This window comes from Nicotiana tabacum, chromosome 4 (assembly GCF_000715075.1).
Source record: "Nicotiana tabacum cultivar K326 chromosome 4, ASM71507v2, whole genome shotgun sequence".
Taxonomy (NCBI): Eukaryota; Viridiplantae; Streptophyta; class Magnoliopsida; order Solanales; family Solanaceae; genus Nicotiana; species Nicotiana tabacum.
In genome coordinates, this window is record NC_134083.1 from 114666487 (window position 1) to 114691078 (window position 24592).

Sequence of the window (24592 nt, forward strand, 5' to 3'; positions counted from 1 at the left end):
CTTATTGCCAACACAGGGTATTACATCCCCTGGTTGCATTTCTTGTTGCAAACATAGGGTACGATATTCCCTAGTAGCATCCCAGAGTGCCAAGAGCCTCACCTTATTGCAAACACATGGCACTACATCCCCTGGTTGCATTTTGTTATTGCAAACATAGGGTACGACATTCCCTAGTAGCATCCCAGAGTGCCTCGAGCCTCATCGTATTGCCAACACAGGGTTCTACATCCCTTGGTTGTATTTCTTATTGCAAACATAGGGAACAATATTCCCTAGTATCTCAGAGTGCCACGAGCCTCATCTTACTGCCAACACAGGGTACTACATCCCCTGGTTGCCTTCCATCTTGTTAACATAGGGCACGACCCATTTATTAAAAAAAGAAGCCCATTTCTCGTTCAATTCTTCATTTTGCAATAGCAAAGATAGTTTATTGTATTTTTAATAACTCACAAAAATTTTCTAGTGCAAACTGGGGCAGAAAATTTTTGTTCGTTTTATTTTTTTGTGATGGCTTGTAGGTTTTTCTGCAAAGCACAGATTGGATGTGTAAAAATTAAGATTCCAACTCTTGCCAAAGAAAGTGGAACGTTTGATCTCAATACCAGCCGCAACTAGCTTTGACATAATGTATGCGGAGACATAGGGTCTTAAGATCTATTTTCTCATCATCTGATCAAGAAACAGGCCTGTGAGAATATTTCCTAATTTGTTGCATCGAGAACATCAAGTTTCAGTCTAAAGTCAATGGGGGAAGCAAGTCAAGAAACAAGACAAGACTCCAGATGGAATTTAGATAGGAATTTTGTAACTTTTAGATTTCAAGAGTATACAATCTTCTTTTTATTTTGATGTAATAGTAGGAACCGCGGACCGGGACTTCGACGGAACCTCACTCAACTCTCCATCGAAGCATACTCCATCACTCTACTTCCATTTAAACTACACGTGACATGATTCCCTTATAACCCGGGATATGTAGGCTGCATAAAATCAAGGCTCGGTCACATTTCTTATTTTCTCTTCTTTTCCTTTTTAAATTATAGTGAGGTCAAAAATCAGTCACCTTATTCATTTTCTTTGCCTGAAAACTCCTCATGTTTCCAAGCAAAGAGGGGCATGTTGTGAACAACTAATTTTGGACCACACCTAAATTCTATACTATTTTAGTGTAAATATTTCTTTAGGTCTAATCTTGATATTTTAAATTTTTATCTTACTCTTAATAGATTTTATTCGATTTAATAATAATAAAAAATATTATTACTAAAAAAAATATAATAATACTCACATTCTTAGAGTAAAAGCTTTTTTCTATTTTGTATTAAAGAGAAAAAGAAAATTTAAAAAAACAAAGATTTGATTTATTTTAATTAGAATTTTAATAAGTAAGCTATAGAATCTTTATTAGTATCATTTAAAGTACATGTAAATATTAGTTTTCCTATATTGTAAGAAATGTTAGTTAATCTTCTTATTTAATATTTTAATTTATCTTCTAAAAAATTAATTCAAAAATCTGATTTTTAATTAGATAACAATCCCAATCACATAAATCCCCATTTTTAGCCTAACTTCCCACCTTTTATGTCCATCTTCCTCACGTCCTCTCTCACCAAAGTTCCATCCCATACTCCCACTCCCTCACATCTCCATCTGCACACACACACACTATATAACCACGATCCCATTATAGTTAGGGGATAACTCACTTACACATTTTACTTGCATATATATATATATAGAGAGAGAGAGAGACACAGTTAGGCACTCAAAGGGGGATTATCTTTTGAAAAAGGAGAAAATTACAACGGACGAAGGCGACAAAAAATTGAGAGAAAACATAAAGGAAAAAAGTATGACTTTCTTCGGATGAAGCTCTAGTTCAAAAAGAAATACATCACCTCTATTTTCCTTTTATCAAAAGAAACAGAAATTCTATCTTTGTGTTCCGAGTTCGAAAGATTGCGGGTTTGCTCGAGTTTATCGCCGTTGAGGTTCGTGTTTTGGTCGTGGTTCGCTTCTATTGATCTAATTCAGTCGCCAGAAGTTGTTGTATTCCAGATTCTCTCTATATATACTAAAATATCCTTAAGGTCCGTTCTTTCCCACTTTCATTTTGCTAATAATACTTGACGATGATGAATGAGATAATTATTTTGAACATCTCTTGTTCCTCCTTGAATGATTTGTTGTGAAGTTTCCTTTTGATTTGATATATTTCACTAAATTATTTCAAAGAATATCTAAGCTATTTAGATGTATGTATTTCTATGCATAATATACGAGGGAATCGGATGATTCAATAGAATAGACTAGCGGAGATAATAATAATATGTAAAAATTTCCTAAGTTACTTTCTGGGTTTTCTCATATGAATCAATATACTGGGAGTGGTAGTCTTCATTTAGTCATACTTTGTGAATTATTTAAAGATCTTAATTTTGCAATTCTTATCTCATTTGTTAGGTTCGTTAGTTTTGTTTTTAGCAGTTTAAGTCTTAGACATTACCAAATTCGTGATCAAGTGCAGTACATCATGTCTATCAACTTTGTGTTTGGTTGAGGTAATTATACTTTGTTAGGTTGTTCTTTACTATATATTTCAACTCATCTTAGTCTTAAATGAATAATCTCATTGTATAGATATGTTCTCATTAAGTAAGTTCGGCTTCGTTAATTTTGTTCAAGATGAAAATGATAATATTTTTAAGCTTGTTTATGAGGTGCTAAATCCCTACGGCCTAAGTCGAGATTTGAGTAAACAATTTTAAGAGGAACGACCATTTGGTAAACCTATATAAAAGTTGGGTGAATTGAGTTCGACACACTGTCCAGTTTAGTGTAGCGCAAAGTCAAGACGAATATTTTTAAAATTATGTTATTTATGTGTATTTAGATCCACTTGTTTCATTAGACGGTAGCCTTTGAAGACAATTTAAGGAAATAAAAGTCACAAAAAAAAGAAGTCCACTTCTATCTCACTTTATTATATCTCATTTTGTGTTATTGATCTACCTGTTATTAGCCATTTTCTATGTATCTAGGTATTTGTTATCGTATCTCATTTTTGTGTGTGTGATGGAACCTTACTCGTTATTAAGAGACCTATTATCTTTATTGATAAATAGATATGAAAAATTATTTGGATATGACTGAGATGAGAGTTGGGAATAAGAACATTTTTATTGCTCTTGCTATATTGTCTCCATTCTCTTTTAATCTGCCAAATTCGCTAGGAACAAGTTAGTCACAATTTTATTTTTTATTTTATAACTTAGTGGTATAATCGACCTTGTAAATAATTTAGCAAAAAGATTTCATATTCCTTCCATAACCATATATCCATAAATCATGGCCTCAAAATAATCTCAAACTTAGGAAAGAAAAAAAATTATGAATACGCTAGAAAAGTTTTAGACGCACTTTAAATATTAGCCCATGTGTTCATACCCGACCCTTGGATTGATATGCTTAAATAATAAAAGGATCATGTGCGCATTCCGCGTCTCGATACCTTTAAATTTAAAATAATTATTTTATAACCACGTGTACATTCTGTACCTTGGTTTAACATTTAATTTCAAAGAAGTACCTTGTGTGCGTACCGCATCTTGGTGAACACAATTAATAAAATATAATAATTAATTAAGTGATAATAGGCAAACCATAACCAGTGCAATAAAAGAATAGCCAAAAAATAATTTAAGCCGGACATAAGTCAATAAAAGCGACCGTGCTAGAACCACGGGACTCGAGGGGTGCCTCACACCTTTCCCTCGGTCAACAGAATTCCTTACTCAGTCTTCTATTTTCGTAGACCATAATAAGGAGTCAAATCTTCCGTTTGATGAGGGATTCAAATAAAAGGTGACTTGGAACACCAAAACTCAATTCCAAGTGGCGACTCCAAATAATAAATAATCCCTTTTCAAATCGTCACTTTAATTGGAAAAACTCTTCTAACCCAACCTCATAATAGGGTTGCGTGAGAAAAAAGAGGTGTGACAGCTCTGGCGAAACACATATAAACGAAACTCCACTAAACACGGCTTCATAGACTCCCTAGGACACTTGAACCTAGTGTTTTTATACCAAGCTTTGTCACGCCCCGAACCTGGGCCTCGACGTAACACGACACCCTGCCTAACTACATGTGACCGAGCAAATCAACTAGCTAGCTGAATCAATATGTGATATCATAACACACTGAATGCAGAATATAAACTAACACATGATGATATACTAAAAGTATGAAGGATATAAATCAAAGGGTGAAAACACTAATATAAGTCTGAAATATATTTGAAGCCAACAATGTTTAACATGAAAAGCCTGTTACTCTGTCTAACTATTGCTCTAGTCTATGAAGCCTCTAATGAAGTACTGAAAATACTAACTATCTAAAAATACTGAAAGACTCTAAAGTAATGATAATGCCCCGAAGGAATTGGGGCTCACCAAATAGCTTCTACGCGAATCCTAGCGCTCTGAATCGTCAACTTGTAAATCATTACCTGCACCATGAGATGCAGGTCCCGGGTGAAAGGGATGTCAGTACATTTGACTGGTATGTAAAGCAACTAAAATAAAGAACTGTAAATGCTGAAACTTAAACAGAACTGATAACTAATAACTGAACTGATAATTGATAACTGAATGATAATTGATAACTGATAACTGATAACTGAAATAATAACAGATAACTGAAATGATAACTGATAACTGAACTGAACAAAGAAAGTAAAGATATGAATACTCCCTCTTCTAAATGATGAACCACCTGTTTGTCTGAATAAGTAAACTGCGGCCTCAGGCCCAATATATATATATATATATATATATATATATATATATATATATATATATATATATATATGCGCTTAAACTACGGCCTCGGGCCCATGTATATGTATACATAACTGTAGCCTCAAGCCCAAAAATGCATAAAGCATAAAATGCAGCATCAAGACTAAAGATGCATAAAGCATAAACTATGGTCTCATGCCCAAATACAGGTGGTCAACATTCAGGGATTTAAAATTAGGAACTAAGAATCATACTGCAATGCATGATACTAAAATACTGAACCATACTGAGTTATATGATACTGGAATGCTGAATAGAACTAGAATCGGACATGTATTCATGAACTGATTATGAGAACTTATGCTCCAACTGTTTATGACATGCTGAGTTATCAAGACTAAGACTCATGGGCATCAAACACAAGTGTATATTGATTACGCTCTGAGCTCACAACGTTCACAATGAAAGTCATGAACGAATTATGAAGTTAGAGAATAGAGGTTCTACAACTATTCAAGGAACCAAACTTAACTATCTTTCTAAGGCAATTAGTTATGTTGTGGAAGGAACGTAGTGTAGGGAGAATCAATAACATTCCCAAACATAGAGAGTTAGCCTCACATACCTTAACTTCCTGCTCTAGAGTGTAATACAACGTTTGCCAACTCTTTCAACTTTAATCTATAACAATACAAGTCAAAAGGATTCCATATTAGCAATAATGCTCATGTTTTGGTTACACATTTTATCAAATATTTGGTAGGCATAAAGCTTCATAACCCTTATTAATGGTATTTTTACACTCAATAACCCATCCTCTTGCTCCTAGATAATTCTAAAATCTCAAATTACTATAAATATCATTCTTCATAGCCCATAAGAAAAATGACACCTTTAATCAATATTCAACAATCAACAACCCAAACCTATAACTGTTCATGATTTTCTATTAAACCCATAAACTCATATTTCATGAACTTAGAGTCTATAATCATAAATCCAATGCTATAATCAACTAGAGGGTGAAGATATTACATTTTTGACGTTCAATCCTCTTGAATTCGAGTTCTAGGATTTCTTTTCTCACCAATGATACCTCAATCGAATATCAAATGATTTGAGGGGTTTACCCATGTTAACAAGGTGTTGAAGAATTAAAATTAGCTTAGAATCATCATTAGAACTTAACTTGGATGATAGAGGGACCTTGGAGGGAGTTAGGTTCTTAAGAGCTTCCCTTTCTAGAGCATATGTTCGTGTTTTGGGGTGTGGGGGACGACATAGGGCTTTTAAAACGACCACCCGGGTGCTCTCCCATGCAGCTGAAGGCCCAAATTCTCACTTGAACGTGAACCAAGGGAAGTAACACTACCATAAGTGCGCTGCCGCGCACGAGAACAGTTGGGCGCGCACCTAAGTGTGCAGGCTGCGCATTGTCTAGTAAAACGCGCATAACATTTTACACAGAGATCCATTTGGGCTCCACAATATATCATTGTAAAGGTATTTCAAAGGGATATGACTTTTATGTTTTATGTTTCCCAAATTCTGAAAATATATTCCCGGAATATTGATAGAATACAGACCTTCCATAAACTTCGTCTATTTTATCGAATCTTATGAACATCACTCTCCGTCTTGATACCAAAACAACTATTTTCACCCATACACATCCCGATAGCATTCCACATGGATAAAATATCAAATTAATACTCATTTCACACATGCACTACTCCTAGTCCGAATTATGGAGTGTTACAAGCTAACTTCTCCGACACTGAAATCCGCATAACTCCCTCATATGAGGTCCAAATTCGATGATTCTTTTTTTTATGGCTCCGTAATTACGATACGGATCTAATGCTTCAATAAAAACTGAATTTAGAGATTATTTTATTTATGTCGTATCATTTATGCTTAAAGAAATGTCGTCAAAACATAAAAAACGAGCACCATACAATCCAAACCTATCTGAACTCACCTGAGCTCCTCGGGACCCGTCTGAAAATACCAAAAAGTTCCAAAATATAATACGGACCTGATCGAGTCCTCACATCCCATAACAACATCAAAACCACGAATAGCACCTCAAATCAAACTTAATAAACTTTTGAACTTTTAACTTCCAAAACTTGTGCCGAACCATATAAAATCAACTCGGAATGACCTCAAATTTTGCACACAAGTTCCAAATGATATTACAAACCTATTCCAACTCCCAGAACCACAATCCGAACCCGATAACATCAAATTCAACTCTTGGTCAAACCTATGAACTTTCTAAACCTTCAAATTATCATTTTTTGCCAATCAGCGCCAAAACCTTCTAGAAACATCCAAATGCAACTCCAAGCATACGCTCCAGTCCAAAATCACCATCCGGACCTAAAGATACCACCAAAACATTGATTCGGGGTCAAATACAACTAAGTAAAACTTGGTCAACTCTTCCAACTTAAAGCTTCCTATTTAGGAATCATTCTTCCAAATCAATTCTGAATAACTCGAAGACCAAAATCAATGATACACGCAAGTCATAATATACCATATGAAGCTATTCATGATCTCGAACCACAGAACTGAATGTGGATGCTCAAAATGACCAGTCAGGTCATTACATTCTCCCTTACTTAAACATACGTTCATCCTCGAACTTGCTAAGGGTCGTTCCAAAACCATAAAATCACTAACATCCCGTACACATACACGTAGGTGATCCCACGTTACCCCAATCCATATAAGCCCAACAACACAACCTAGCTGAAGATCCTTACTTCATCCTTAGCCCATAAACCCTAGAATTAAATCTCCAACATTTAGAATTCATTATAAGATCAGATACTCGCATCTATATACTGTGCAGCCTGAAAAAGTTGTATCAAGCCATAATCATAACCCAAGATATAATCGCATGATATACTGCATAACCCAGATTATCATAGCAATAACTTCCGACCACAATAACTACTCAATAACAAACTCAGTACCAATATCAAACCTTATATCAAACAAAACCTTGTTATAAACCTTTGTACACCGCCAATGATGAAAGAAACACGCAAAAACTCATAACCACATATCAATTTAGCAAGTCCTGGAGCTTTCTTGCTCGATAAGAATCATTTCCAAATTCTAAGCTGACTAGAAACATTATTCTTCCAAACATACCTTAATCAAATTCGATAGCACTCATTCCAGTTCCATAACCTCATCTCATCCTGTACAAGGTGTTCAACCGACATGCCATGCCAATATCATCTATAGCCACATATCGTGCAATCCGTGCATCAAACTGGCAATAACTTAAATGTACCCAAAATGGAAAGAGAATCAAATGAGAGGACCATTCCGCAAGCTCAACAGATACCACCACAAGCACACTACTATGAACCCATCACACAAAGGCGAACCAAACCATACAAGATAAACACAAAGGATCATATCCCAACATAACTCGGTCACGACACGCGACCCAATTCAAGCACCGGTCCATATGAAATACCTAAAACTATGATGCTCATAAACAAAAATGACATGCATATTAATGATAGTTACGCTATGTGCATGATCATAACCATGGAGAAACTGATAGCACAATATACCACAAACAGGAAAACCATAACCAAGGTGCAGTCAACAGTCTCCCAACCCATGGTAGCATAGCAGAGCAACACCCAAAACATATCAGTCACGAATAAGACCAACTCTAACCGATGACACACCCTTCAATAATAGTTGTGCTGAGTAAGCAAATCCAACCCGATGTAGAATGCATATCCTTAATGGGCCTACCAGTGGACTCTAATTCAATTCCTATCTTCCCAAAATAGATAGATAACCTCTAAAAGGTCCATAATAACCCATATCCAATACATACACTCAGCCATCAGCCTCTTAACATACCTTCACTGTCCGCAACCAAGGAACAACCTGCCTCTAAGAACCCTTCTGGTTTTCAAATCCCTAGAATACACGAATCTCTAAGTATGATCCCAACTTCACCACTCATAAGGCGAACACGTACCTCATACACAATCATCTCGCGAGAAATACGTCCATAATTCTTTCGTGCTAAACAACCAAATTCTGAACATCAGTCGTCGATCAACCAGGCGATTATCGAAATACCAGTCAAGTATTCGCAAGTCAAAACACAATGCGTCTTTCTGAAATACATGCTCTCCTCAGGTGATTTTAAAATAGGGCCAGCATTCTTCTAAACATCTTAAGTCATCCATGCTGTGTAGAACCCCTTCAATATTGAACCAAAAACTTGCACATGCAAATCTCAATCCCACACGTCACACCTCATCCATCATGCCATTGTATGAAAACATGAAACCTCAATTATCAACCCCGAAGCACAAACAAGATACACATTCCGTCAGCCAAAAACCTTTCGCTTGACTCCCATCTAATGGAAAATCACAACACGCAACATAACCCTCATACCTGACAAAAACATTCATCCCAAGCCATGGTCAAAGTTATCGAGAACTCTTTAAAACCTATTTGCAAATAACCAAGCCATCAGAACTAAATCCCCCTAACTCAAACAAGTCACGCAGGTCGCCAAACCCAAGAGTATTACCACAAAGCAGCGGTAAATCCCCACCACATCATAAGAACCAAAAGAACCGATCATATCCACTACCATACTGATCCACCCTACCACCAAGTTGTCCTATTTCTCTGAGTTCCTTTCGAATTGCCTTTGAGTTAACACTTCCCCTTTCCAGTACACTATGATCCTTATCCAAAGCTCACCACAAGAGATCCTAGCATGAAACCACATCGTCTTAAAGCCCATAAGCCATTGTATTCCCTTTTAAGCACCCAAAAGTACCACAACCAAAATGCCCACTCTAAAGAGACCTCCAACAAATCTAAAGTTATTTCTTTAACCTTTATGATACTGAAATATAGAATCCATAATGATATAGAAATATCGCGAGTCCCGATACCATCCGTCGCAAATCTCAAATCTTAGCCTTTTACTAATCCGAAATTCCTCAAATACCACATATGAATCGCGAACCCATTAAAAACTTCTTGAGAGTCATCTACCCTATTCTATCTCAAATGCACCACCCAAACAAGCCGAATGACCTGTGCTCCATTAGCACACCAACACCCAAAGAAGTACTCCAGATCTCTAAGCAACCGAGTGAATCCATGCTCCATACACGCTACCTCCACTATAAATAAGAACCCGAATCGTTGCAAGATTTCCAGTATCCCCATAAAGTATTGCATATCATGCATCCAGCAATTCCCTTTCTCAAGTCATTCTCAAAGCTAACCTCTTTAGGTCTTAACCGATTCTCAAATATGCCTCAGACTGAAACCAATATAACACATAACCATGAAATCTGATCATCGATAGCTGACTTCCCCACTTGGCTCAAAGCCATAGAATACAACATCTAATAATCCACAATACCCTTACTTCATTACTGCCATAATCCCGCATTATAATTCAACTAAATTTTCTATAAGCTCATGCCGCTCTAATCATAAAAATGCCTCAAATCATTTGCTAAACTCACATTCATCTTCCTGACAGTCAAACCAACTTTCTCAGACGATCCAAACGCAAATTGCAACACATATAACCCACTGGTAGCAAGAAACTCTCCATAAAATATCATAAGAATCACACATTCGTAGACTACCCGTACTCCCTACCATGGTCATGACCACTATGAAATCGCTAAATCTTCCCGAGTCTATACTCGCCAACAAGACATAAGAATTCATCCCACAAATGAACAACATGAAAGATACCTCAACACACTCATAACTCAAGACTGTACAACATATCAAGACAGAAATCAAGCCACAAAAAACTCTTCTCGTCACACCCAAGCCATCTAAACACATCCCGATGTCATACCATACTCATCATATAGCCATCCAACCACTCACCGAGCCATAAATCCCACTCCTAGGAACATTACTGAACATATAATCCCAGAAGCACATACATACATACATACATACATACATAACTGAAACTACCAAGCCCAAGTTGCGGTCTAAACCTGGCCTCAAGTCCTTCTAACTGGCCCATAAACACAACATCGAGAACACATCTCGCACCTCATCCAGGACACCATAAGTCATTGATGCACAACTGATACTGAATGCTCAAGATCACGTACGAGTGAGTGGAAGGAATTCAAAGAGATATGCTTCAAGCTGAATCAATGTCGCACGATAAAGAAAGAAAGATGGAAAATTTTCCTACGTGCCTTATAGCCTCTCGAAGATAGGTATGGATGTCATCATACCGATCCGCAAGACTCTACTAGAAACTTGCTCATGACTCATAGAACCTATGAACCTAGCGCTCTTATACCAACTTATCACGACCCAAAATTCACTAGCTGTGATGGCACCTAACCCAACCTACTAGGTAAGCCAACTTACATTCAACATAATTCAAATGGGAATAATAAGGGAACAATAAATGCAATAATAGAAAATCTATTCAATAACCCAAGGACTGGTAGTACAAGATATGAACAGCCAAGACTTTAGATTTACAAAGCTGATATGAACATGATTATAACATATGTTTGAAATATACAAAAGCAGAACTGAAATCTAAAACTACCAAGGACAAGTGGTAGCTATATCCAGAAAGCATGTACATCTTCAATGCCAGCTCCACATCTTCAATGCCATCTCCCACCATAAGCACCAGCACTAGCTCCAAGATATGCACACAAGGTGAAGAAGTGTAGTATGAGTACAACCGATCCCATGTACTCAATAAGCAAAAAACCTAACCTTAGGTTAAAAGCAATGACGAGCTCAGAAGATGGCCAGAGTCCAACACCAATAGCCAATAATAGTTCATAACAATATAGTGGATATAGTAAATGTATATAACTTAAGAGATATAATGCTAAACTATTTCACAGTTACAGGAATGTCATGACCCAAAACTAACCCTGTCGTGATGGCGCCTATCGTGGTACTAGGCAAGCCGACACATTATCAAAATAAATCGATATTTTCATTTCAAAGATAATTTCAAAACTATCTAATATAAAACCTTTATAAAGGAGTTCAAATCAAAATAAAAGTGCGGAAAAAAAAGCCCGACATCGGGGTGTCACTAGTCATGAGCATCTACTACAATTTGTCTGACAATATCGAGACTAACATAGTCTGGAAAATAACTAAATACAACTAAAGGAAGATAAGAGGGAGAAGAGCAGGGCTGCGATCGCCAGGCAGCTACCTTACTATCTTCGAGAAATCTGCGTTAGAAATAATCAACAGCCTCTACCGTGTCTAGAAATGCCTGGATCTGCACACAAGGTGCAGGGAGTAACGTGAGTACGCCAACTCAGTTAGTAACAACAGTAAATAAATACTGGAAAGTAGTGACGAGCATCAATGCAAGTAAAGTTCATATCACAAAAACTCAGTAAAATACGGCGTGCTTTTAAAACCAGAGTTTGAATCAAATCAGCTCGTTTAAATCCAGTTCCAGTAAAATCATTTAAAGATATCTTTCAACAATTTTCAAACAAAGGCTCAATGCAAAGGTGAGAAAAAATGATGAAATCATAATCAGCCCCTCGGGCAAACATCACTCATATACAGCCCCTCGGGAAAACATCACTCATATACAGCCCTCGGGCAAACATCACTCATATACAGCCCCTCGGGAAAACCTCACCATCACTCATGCCTCCCAGTCACTCAGCACTCGGCACTCGGCACTCGCACTCAGTAGTACATGCGCTCACTGGGGATGTGTACATACTCCGAAGGGGCTCCTTCATCCCAAGCGCTATATCAAGCCAATTATGACATAAATCAATGAGGCCCTCGGCCTATATCAAACATGCTGCGGCGTGCAGCCCGCTCCCAAAAATAAACATGTTGCGGCGTGCAGCCTGATCTCATAAATATCCTCACAATCAGGCTCTCGGCCTCACTCAGTCATAAACCTCTCCTTCCTCTTGGGCTCTTAGAAACACAAAGTATTCAGCCCAAACAACATTTATATGATGCATCAAAACAGAGTAATAGAGTCTGAGTTATGCAGTAAATAAGTATAAATATGACTGAGTATAGATTTTCAATCTAAAACAATGAGAGGATAGCAAGAAAAAACCTCTAAGGGTCCAAACAACACTAGCATAAGGCCTAAGCATGGCATCCGGCCTGATTTACAGAAATTCTTTCTAAAACACATAAGAATCATATAGTTTCAACAAAATATTCAACTTTACAGTTGATACGGGACGGACCAAGTCACAATCCCCAACGGTGCACGCCCACACGCCCGTCACCTAGCATGTGCGCCACCTCCAAATCGTATAATGATACAAAACTCCGGGGTTTCATACCCTTAGGACCAGATTTACAATAGTTACTTACCTCAAACCGATCAAATCTCTACTCTGTGATGCTCTTGCCCCTCGACTCGGCCTCCAAATACTCCGAATCTATTCACAACCAGTACAATACCATCAACATATGCTAATGGAATGAATTTCACAAGAAAAACTATCAAATTAGACCCCAAACTCGAAATCGGCTCAAACCCGGCCCTCGGGCCCACGTCTCAAAATCTGACAAAAATTAAAAACCTTGAAAGCCCATTCACTCACGAGTCCATACATACAAAATTTATCACAATCCGACATCATTTGGTCCCTCAAATCCCCAAATCAAACTCTCCAAAATCCCAAGCCCTAACCCCTCATTTTCACCCCTAATTTCCACTAATTAATTGATAAAACAACGAGAAAACACCATAGATAGGAGTATTAGAGCTCAAGCAACTTACCCCACTGAGAACCCTTGAATCTACCTTCAAAATCACTCCAAACGCTCCAAAAACCGACTTGAAAATGGTGGAAATGAACCAAAATTCGCGAAATGTGCTATTTATTCTTTCTGCCCAGGACTTTCGCACCTGCGGTCTCGCTTATGCGCAAAATAATCCGCACCTGTGGAATGTCACTTAAGTCCCTCATCCGCACCTGCGCCCCAGGTTCCTCTCCTGTGGGCGCCCACCTGCGCACATCCTTCCGCTTCTGCGAACTAGCCATTCTCCCTTCTTTCGCATCTATGCCCCAGGTCTCGCACCTGCGGGCTCGCAGATGCGACTGCCTTCCCGCACCTATGGACCAGCCTACCTCAGCACTATCTGCACCTGCGAACTCCCACGTGCACCTACGGCCTCGCACCTGGGGCTCCCCATCCGCAGGTGCGGAAAACACCAGCAGCCTCAAACACCAGCAGATCAGCTATCTCCCAACACCAACAATTGATCCATTAACCACCCGAAACACACCCGAGACCCTCGGGACCTCAAACAATCATACCAACAAGTCATATATCAACATACAAACTTAGTCGAACCTTCGGAACACTCAAAAATAACATCAAAACACCAAATTACCCTCGGATTCAAGCCTAAGAACTTCTAAACTTCCAAATTCCGCAAACGACGCCGAAATCTACCAAACCATGTTTGAATGACCTCAAATTTTACACACACGTCACAAATGACACTACAAACCTACTCCAACTTCCTAAATTCCATTCCGACCCCGATATCAAATTTTTCACTGTCGACCAAAATCGCCAAATTTCCAACTTTCGTCAATTCAAGCCTAATTCTACCACGGACCTCCAAATCACATTTTGGACATGCTCCTAAGTCCAAAATCACCTAACGGAGCTAACCGAACCATAAAAATCCAAATCCAAGATCGTTTACTCATAAGTCAACATTCGATTGACTTTTCCAACTTAAGCTTCTAAATAGGAGACTAAGTGTCTCATTCCACTCTGAAACTACTCCGGACCCGAAGTAACCAACACGATACGATAAAATACAGCTGAAGAACACAAAAGGAAGTAGAAATAGGGGAAACTGGGCTATAACTTACAAAATGACTGGCCGAGTCGTTACAAGGAAAGTAGACAAGCTTTCCAAATATAACAGTCCAAGTCCAAATCTTACCACTAAAATCAATTAAACATGAGTTTATCAAAAGAACTGTATTTTCCCAGTTTACAACATCGGATAAGGCTTTTCGTTTACCATATAGCATGAGAAAAATACATCTATATGCCTACATGTCAAATATACATGGGAAGCTAATGATTTCATAGTGATATCATCAAATACACTCACTCTCAACACACTCAAGGTGCCTGGCATCAAACTCCACTTCATCACACACAAAATCACTCAGTACTATACGGGTGCCTCGCTAAAAAGCCCCTCACCAAAGTACGTGTATATATATCACAATGCCTGTGCTCACTACTAGTATATTAGACTCTGAAGGGGCAGATCCTGCCCAAGCTATAACCAAAAGCCAATATGTCCTATGCGGCATGCAATCCGATCTAAATAATAATAAAGCCCATAAGGCATATTGCGACATGCAACCCGATCCAAATAATATTAAAGCCAATAAGGCCTATTGAGGATGCAACCCGATCCAAATAATAATAAGCCAATAAGGCTTGTTGCTGCGTGCAACCCGATCCAAATAATAATAAACAATAAGGCATGTTGTGGTGTGCGACCCGATCCAAATATCACTCTTAACACAGCTTTAAGGCCTACCTCAGTCATCAACCTCTTAGGTCTCAAGGCTCACAATCTCATATAACTCAGGCCAAACAATGCCATATATGGAAAACAACAACAACATGTGTTGTAAAAATGAATAATAAATAGAGACTGAGATATGATATGCAAATAAAAAATCATGGCTAAGTATATTACTACTATTAAGTCAGATAGCTCAAAACAATAGAAATAGCCTCGTTAAGTCTCAACCAGATAAGCACATAGCCTAAACATGATTTCTAACATTAATCAAACAAGTAAGGAAAACATGGGTATAATGAGGTATGATCACAAAACAAGTCTGGTAATAGTCTAAAAGTCAACTCGGAACATGATTACTCTGGTGCACACCCACACACCCGTCACCTAGTGTGATGACCCCGATAGGTCATCTAGAGTTTTAACCCTTAATTCTGCATATCAAAACCTCAAATAGCTCTATTTTAGCCTTTCTTAATTTGCATGAAAAGCCTGTGTCTTTTTTCGGAAGGCTCTTAAAATTGATTAAAATGCGAAATCGTACCTTAAAACTCATTTGAGTTGACTTCGGTCAATGTTTTGAGCAAACGGATCCGGATTAGTATTTTAACAGTCCCGCGGGGTCTGTATCATGATTTGGGACTTGGGAGTATGCCCGAAATGGAATTCAAAAGTCCCTAGCTTGATTTATCGAAATTTGTTGAAAATTAGAGGTTTAAAGGTTTAAAGAAATTCCAAGTTTGACCTAGTTTGACTTTGTTGCTACCGGGTGCGTATTCTTGTTACGGAACTTGGTATAAGTTCATTACTGTAGTTATGACTTATTTGCAAAATTTGGTGCAAAACGGAGTTAATTTGACGTGATTCAGACATCCGGTTGTTAAAATGAAAGTTCTTAAGTTTCTTTAAAAACTTCTTTGTTTTGGTGTCTAATTAGTAGTTTTAGGTGTTATTTTGGTATTTTGATCGTGCGAGCAAGTTTGTATGATATTTTTGGACTTGTGTGCATGTTTGATTTGAAGCCCCGAGGGCTCGGGTGAGTTTCGGATAGGCTTCGGAGTGGTTTGGACTTAAGAAAAATAGCTGGTGAAAATCCGGTTCTAGTGCAGCCTCTGATCTCGCAATTGCGAGGTCAATGTTCGCATTTGCGAACTTTCAAATATCTGTCAGGTTCGCATTTGTGAACCACTTTCTCGCATTCGTGAAGAATGGCTGGGTCAGTAAGGGATCGTATTTGCGATCAAAAGGTCGCATTTGTGGAGGGCCAAAGTTTGCATTTGCGAACAAATCATCGCAAATGCGATAATAGCAGAGATAGAGCTTCTTCGTAGTTGCGATGTATGTCTCGCATTTGCGGGGTTCGCAATTGCGAGATCTGTGCCTGGTCAAAAGCTGAGATTGACGGGATTTTAGCTCATTCTTTCAAATTCTCAACCCTAAACACCTTAGAGGCAATTTTTCCAAGAGATTTTCTTCCTAATTTCTTAGGTAAGAAACTTCAATCTACTTTCTTTCCTTTACCCTATACATTTCATAAGTTTTAATCATTAAATCTAGGACTTTCATGGTAGAAATTGGGGATTGTTGTAGAATTAGGAATTTTTCTAAAATTTGAATTTAGACCTTGAATAGAGTCAGATCTCGAAACTAATTACATAACCGGGCTCGGGGGTGAACAGGAATTTAGACCTTGATTCTGATTATATGGTGGGATTGGGTTGCGCGCCACAACATATATTTACTTATTATTGTTGATATTATTATGGTCGAATAAGGGAGAATTGCATTGCACGGTGGGATCGGGTTGCGCGCCCCAACAATTTATGCGATTTACATTCCTTGGTGTATTGTGTTGCCTTTGGTACTTTCATACGAGATTCTATGGATTTGTATTTCTAGAATTTATTGGTTTTTCTTTGGAGATTTAGTTACTTTTATGTGTTAACTGCCTCAATTCATTTCCATATTTTTCTTTTTGTCATTATTTTATACTTCCTCCAGGTTGTATTGAAAGTGACCTGCCTTAGCCTCGTCACTACTTCATCGAGGTTAGGCTCGGTACTTACAGAGTACATGGGGTCAGTTGTACTCATATTGCATTATGCACTTCTTGTGCAGATTTTTGAGTCGGTCCTAGCGGCGGTCCATAGATTACTCGGGTCAGCTATTGAGTGGAGACTTGAGGTACAGCTTCTCGGCATCTGTAGCCCCTAGAGTCCCCTTCTTCTTTATCTTAGATGTGTACTTTCCCTCAGATAACTTTACTTTTACTTCAGACCTTTACTTGTACTATTCTAGTATCTCGTGCACTAGTGACACCAGATTCAGGATTGTATTAGATATTTTAGTTGTTATGGTTTTCTGCACTTTACCTCAAATTTATTTTAGTTATTTTGGCTTAGTTATTATTATTTGATCTGAACTGTGAAAAAATGGATAAACTATTCGAACGTTGGCTTGTGTAGCAAGCGAAATATTAGGCGCCATCACGGTCCCGTGGGTGGGAGAGAGGGTATTGCTCCGGGTTTTACCCATTAAGGGTGTGATGAGGTTCGGAAAGAAGGGAAAGTTGAGCCCTAGGTATGTCAGACCCGTTGAGATTCTTGAGAGTGGGTGAGGTGTCCTACAAGCTCACATTGCCACCCAGCTTATCAACAGTCCATCTGGTGTTCCATGTGTCCATGCTCTGGAAGTATCATGGTGATCTGTTCCATGTGTTAGATTTTAGCTTAGTCCAATTGGATAAGGAATTGACTTATGAGGAGGAGTTGGTGGCTATTCTAGACCGGGAGTTAAGGTCTAAGAGTTATCCTTCAGTTCGAGTGCAGTAGAGAGGTCAGTCGATTGAGGCAGCCACTTGGGAGTCCGAATCGGACATGCGGAGTAGATATCTACACCTTTTCAGCAGTCTAGGTACTTTTCTATGTCCGTTCGAGGACGAACGTTTGTTTTAAAGGTGAAGAATGTGATGACCCGATAGGTCATCTAGAGTTTTAACCCTTAATTTTGTGTTTCGAAACCCCACATAGCTCTGTTTAGCCTTCCTCAATTTGTGTGCATCGTTCGTGTCTTTTCCTGGAAGGGTTTTATGTGAAATATTGATTAAAATGTGAAATCGTACCTTAAAACTCATTTGAGTTGACTTCGGTCAACGTTATGAGCCAACAGACCCGGATCAATATTTCGGTTCCGGTGGGTCTTTATCATGATTTGGGACTTGGGCGTATGTTCGGAATTGAATTCGGAAGTCCCTGCTTGATTTATCGTAATTTGTTGAAAATTAGAGGTTTAAAGGTTTAAAGAAATTCCAAGTTTAACAGTAGTTTGACTTTGTTGCTACCGAGTCCGAATTCTGGTTCCGAACTTGGTATAGGTTTACTACTGTATTTATGACCTGTCTGCAAAATTTGGTGCAAAATGGAGTTGATTTTACGTGATTCATACGTTCGGTTGTTAAAATGAAAGTTTTGAAGTTTCTTCAAAAAATTCATTCGTTTTGGTGTTTGATTCGTAGTTCTAGGTGTTATTTTGGTATTTTGATCGCGCGCGAGTTCGTATGATGTTTTTGAACTTCTGTACATATTTGGTTTGGAGCCCCGAGGACTCGGGTGAGTTTCGGATAGGCTTCGGAGTGGTTTGGACTTGAGAAAAATAGCTTGTGAAAATCTGGTTCTGGTGCTGCCTCTGATCTCGCAATTACGAGGTCAATGTTCGCATTTGCGAACCACTTCCTCGCATTTGAGAGAATGGTTGGGTCAGTAAGGGATTGCATTTACGATAAAAAGGTCTCATTTGCGGAGGGCCAAAGTTCGCATTTGCGAACAAATCATCACAAATGGATTGATAGCATAGATGGAGCTTCTTCGCATTTACGAAGTATGCCTCGCATTTGTGTGGTTCGCAATTGTGAACCCTATGTCGCAATTGCAACATCTGCGCCTGGTCAAAAGCTGAGCTAGACAAGATTTTAGCTCATTCTTTCAAATTCTCAACCCTAAACACCTTAGAGGCAATTTTCCCAAGAGCTTTTCTTCCTAATTTCTTAGGTAAGCAACTTCAATCTACTTTCTTTCATTTACCCAATACATTTCATAAGTTTTCATCATTAATTCTAGGATTTTCATGATAGAAATTGGGAATTTATGTAGAATTAGGGATTTTTGTAAAATTGGAATTTAGACCTCGAATTGAGGTCGGATTTCGAAACGAATTACATAATCTGGCTCGGGGGTGAATTGGTAATCGGGTTTTTGTACGAATTTTGGATTTTTGACCAAGCGTGCCCGGGGGTTGACTTTTGTTGACTTTTTTCAATAATGATATAAATTGAATCTCTTTCATTCATGGGTAGTTTCTAAAGCTTATTTTGAATCGTTTGATCAATAATTTGTTAAATTTGGTTGGTTTGGAGACTTGTTCGAAAGGCAAGGTAGGGGTTGAACTTTGAGTTGATTGCAGAGTGAGGTAAGTGTTGGGTTTAACCTTGATTTGAGGGAATTAGGAACCCTTGAGTTATGTGTTATGTGAAATTCATGTGTTGCAGCGTATATGTGAGGTGACGAGTGTATATACACCGCTAAAATACTTGTTTCCTTGCTTTTTCATATTTCTTTAATTATTTTATTCTATTCCTTAACTGTTACATGCTTTAAATGCCTCTCATGCCTTTATTTGCTACTTGTCATTTATTATTCGCGTGTTAAAAATCTTAGATTCTCTCATGCTTCCATGATTTAATGCTACTTGCCTTATATGACTTACTTGTACCCTTTAGTTGATCTTTATTTTACTTGTCTTACTGTTTAGTATTAATCATAGTGAATTCTTAATTTGAGACGAGATTTCCTTCTTGGCTCTGCTTCATATCCATTAATCGTAGAGAATTCTTGTGATTCGAATTCTTAAATTGATTGCACTTATTTATTTATTTATACTATACGGTGGGATAGGGTTGCACGCCGCAACAAGTGAAATAAGGGTGGATTGATATGGCGGATTAAGGGTGAATTTATATTGATACGGTGGGATCAGGTTGCGCATCGCAAAAGGTGAAATAAGGGTGAATTATATGGTGAGATCGGGTTGCGCGCCGCAACATATATTTACTTATTATTGTTGATATTTTTATGGTGGAATAAGGGAGAATTGTGTTACACGGTGGGATCGGGTTGTGCGCGGCAATAGTTTATGTGATTTACATTCCTTGTTGTATTGTGTTGGCTTTGGTACTTTCATACGAGATTCTAAGGATTTGTATTTCTAGCACTTACTGGTTTTTCTTCAGAGATTAAGTTACTTTCATGTGTTAACTACTTCAATTCATTTCCGAATTTTTCTTTACTGTCATTATTTTATATTGTGTCCAGGTTGTATAGTAAGTGACCTGCCTTAGCCCCATCACTACTTCGTCGAGGTTAGGCTCGACACTTACAGAGTACATGGGGTCGATTGTACTTATACTGCACTCTGCACTTCTTGTGCTGATTTTGGAGTCGGTCCCAGTGGCAGTCCATAGATTGCTTGGGTCGGCTATTGAGTGTAGACTTGAGGTACAGCTGCTCGGCGATCGTAGCCCCTAGAGTCTCCTTCTTCTTTATCTGAGTTATGTACTTTCCCTCAGACAGCTTTACTTTTACTTCAGGCCTTTATTTGTTCTATTCTAGTAGCTCGTGCACTTGTGACACCAGATTCGGGGTTGTATTAGATATTTCAGTTGTTATGGTTTTTTGCACTTTACCTCAGATTTATTTCAGTTATTTCGGCTTATTTATTATTATTTGATTTGAACTACAAAAAAATGGATAACTATTCTAATGTTGGCTTGCCTAGCAAGTGAAATGTTAGGCACCATCACGGTCCCGAGGGTGGAATTTTCGGGTCGTGACACCTAGCATGTGCGTCACCCCAATACATCTTATATGACATAGTTTCCAGAGTTAAAAACCCTCAAATCCAAGTTTAGATATGTTACTTAGCTCGAACAAGCCAAATCAAATACCAAGCAAGCCACATAATACTTTAAAAATGCCATCCAGCGTGAATCAACCTCTGAACGCCTCGAAATTAGCCAAAATCAACTCCAGAACATCAAATAATGCCTTAGGAAACAAACCCAAGCGATAAAGGTAGAATCTTTAATTAAAAACCCAAAGTCAACCAAAAGGTCAACCCGGGACTGGACTTCGAAACCGGACAAAACTTACAAATTCCTACAACCCATTAAAATACAAGTCCAACCATACTACTTTCATCCAATTCCGACTCCGAATCAATGTTCAAAATCCAATTATTCTTTTTAAAAAATATTTTGATAAAAACTCACAATTCTCCGATCAAAACATGGATTAATTCACAAATGAACTATTTTAATCATGTTAAAATACAATAATTGAGGTTATACACCGACCCTCGTAAAAAGACGAGAAGAACACCGCAAAAGTCACCTCAATCGGAGCTCTAGAACTCAAGATATGCTCAAAATACCAAATGAATGCAGTCTAATTTTTTTTTTTTACACAGGGATTTCCACTTTTGCACCCGAAAATTCGCACCTCCGGTTTTCCAACTGTCATTTTCGCTTTAGCGGACTACTTTTTGCACTTGTGAGGTCGCAGATGTCGATCCCACTTCGCTTCTGCGAAGTAACAACAACAACTAACTTCTCCGACACTAAAATGAGCATAACTCCTTCATATGAGTTCTAAATTTGACGATTCTTTTTGCTATGACTTCGTAATTATGATACGGATATAATGCTTCAATCAAAATAGAATTTGGAGCTCATTTGCTTAATATGGTATTATTTATGCTTGAAGAAACAACGTCGAAACATAAAAAACGAGCGCAACACAATCCAAACTTATTTGAAACTCACCCGAGCCCCTCGGGACCCGTCCGAACATACCAATAAGTCTCAAAACATAATACGGACCTGCTTGAGGCCTCGAATCCCATATAGTAATATTAAAATCACGAATCGCGCCTCAAATCAAACTTAAATAATTTTTGAACTTTCAACTTCCAAAACTCCCGAACCATATCAAATCAACTCAAAATAACCTCAAATTGCACACAAGTTTCAAATGAAATAACGAACCTATTCTAACTCCACGAATTACAATCTGAACCCGATAATATCGAAATTAACTCCCGGTCAAACCTATTAACTTTTTAAATTTTCAAATTGCCAACTCTCGCCAATTACCGCCAAAACCTTCTACAAACATCCAAATGTAACTTGAGCATACGCCCAAGTCTAATATTACCATCCGGACCTAACGGTACCGTCAAAACTTCGATCTGAGGTCAAATGCATGAAAGTCAAACTTGATTAACTCTTCCAACTTAAAGCTTCCTATTCAGGTATCATTCTTCCAAATCAATTTCGAATAACTTAAAGACCAAATTGACGATACACGCAAGCCATACCATACCATATGAAGCTATTCATGACCTCAAACCCTCGAACTTAATAAAAATGCTCAAAACGACCGGTCGGGTCATTACATTATTACTACCTGTTGATTTCTGCCCTCTTTTTTCTTTTTTTCCTTGAGCCGGGGGTCTTTGAAATTAGATTCTTTATCTTCACAAGGTAGGGGTAAGGTCTGTGTAAACACTACCCTCCCAAGACCCCACTTATGAGATTACATTAGGTTTGTTATTGTTGTTGTTATTGGTGTTATTGTATTATAAAAAAAAAGAGTTATTTTTTTCTTTTATTTAATTAGAATATAAAACATAAAGTAAAAATATATATTAAAGTTTTTAATCAATATAAATTTAGTAATCCAAAGCGATAATATTAGGTCCAGTATTACTTATTGTTTACATGATAATTTAAATATATCAAAATATAATCATTCAGTATAAATTAAAAATATGATTCATATATAAAAAGAAGAGGTGATATTTATAGTAGAGAGACTATTTCAAAGAAGAATAGGAGAAGTAGAATAAAAATATGATAGAAATAATATAAATAAATAAAAGAAAGGTATAAAAAACAAAAAAGAAAAAGGAAGAAGTTAAATTAATGAAGGATAATTTGAAAATAGAAATTTATAGTAAGGTTCTTAAAACAATTAATTTTCTGCTTTTGTTTCTTAAAAGAAGCTAGAATTTGCAGCTTCTTCCCAAAAGCAAATCGGTTCCGCTACTTTTCAAAAGTATTTCTCCATCTTGGCCAAATACCTTAAATTTTCAAAAAGTACTTTTTCTGATAAAAAAATAGGTTTAGCCTCCCAAAAACATGGCCAAACAAACTCTTAATAGCATAAGGCCGGCAAAATAGTAGCTAGATTTCAAGAATGACCTATTTAAAGTTTGATGTTTTCATTTCATTCATGAGAAACTCTCGTATTATATAGTAGTATGTTATATTCAACGGAAAGGGTTAAATATATTCATGTACTATCAAAAAAGTTTTAAAATACTCTTCGTTATACTATTTGGTTATCTTGACCCCTATTATTATACTATCACTTAAATATACCCCTCAATTGGCCGGACTACCACGTGCCCTCACAAAATTAAAATGACTCATCCCTTTTTTTACCCGCTTCATTTAACATTTACCCATAATCCAGCTGATAACACTTTGAAAGATGTTAAAAGCTCAAGCAAGAACACCTATCATTAATGAGATCAACCAACGATGCAGAAAGTGGCATATTGCCAGAAGACTTGTTTCCACTAAGATTTAATAAGCTTAAATTGTTCAAACCCATTAATTCCTCGTGCAAGATTCCATTGAGACCATTTCCTGCCAAGTTCAGATTTTCAAGATTAGTCGAATTTCTAAACTAGAAGGAACGGAACAATAAACCGGTGATAAAATCTTCAAGCTTCTAAGTTCGCCTAAAAATATAGGAATATGTTTACCTTCAAAATCGGATAACAATTGAATTTATACGCGGTTTTAAGGATATGCGATATAACTTGATACAAATTAAGAAACCACATTAATATTGAAATTGACGATAAAAGAATAAATGCAAACCACGCGAATTGAACAGCCTTGGCCCTCGAGGTTTATCAACCTCAAAACAAGAAATGCCTTAATGTATGAACAGAATAACAAGATGATAAGAGTTAGAAATAACAGTATGTTGCTTTGTGTTGCGCATTGTAATGTGTGTTACAAATGATCATACCCCTTTTTATATAGTAGGGGAGTCC

At 37.6% G+C, this 24592-nt stretch overlaps 1 long non-coding RNA gene across 1 annotated transcript; it reads left to right on the forward strand.

The window, feature by feature from the left end:
• Window positions 1-1642: 1642 nt before the first annotated feature.
• LOC142180224 (uncharacterized) lies at window positions 1643-21168 on the forward strand. The gene is made up of 3 exons (XR_012708389.1): window positions 1643-2099; window positions 17531-17596; window positions 20779-21168. It is a non-coding gene; the product is annotated as an uncharacterized LOC142180224 (long non-coding RNA).
• Window positions 21169-24592: the final 3424 nt, after the last annotated feature.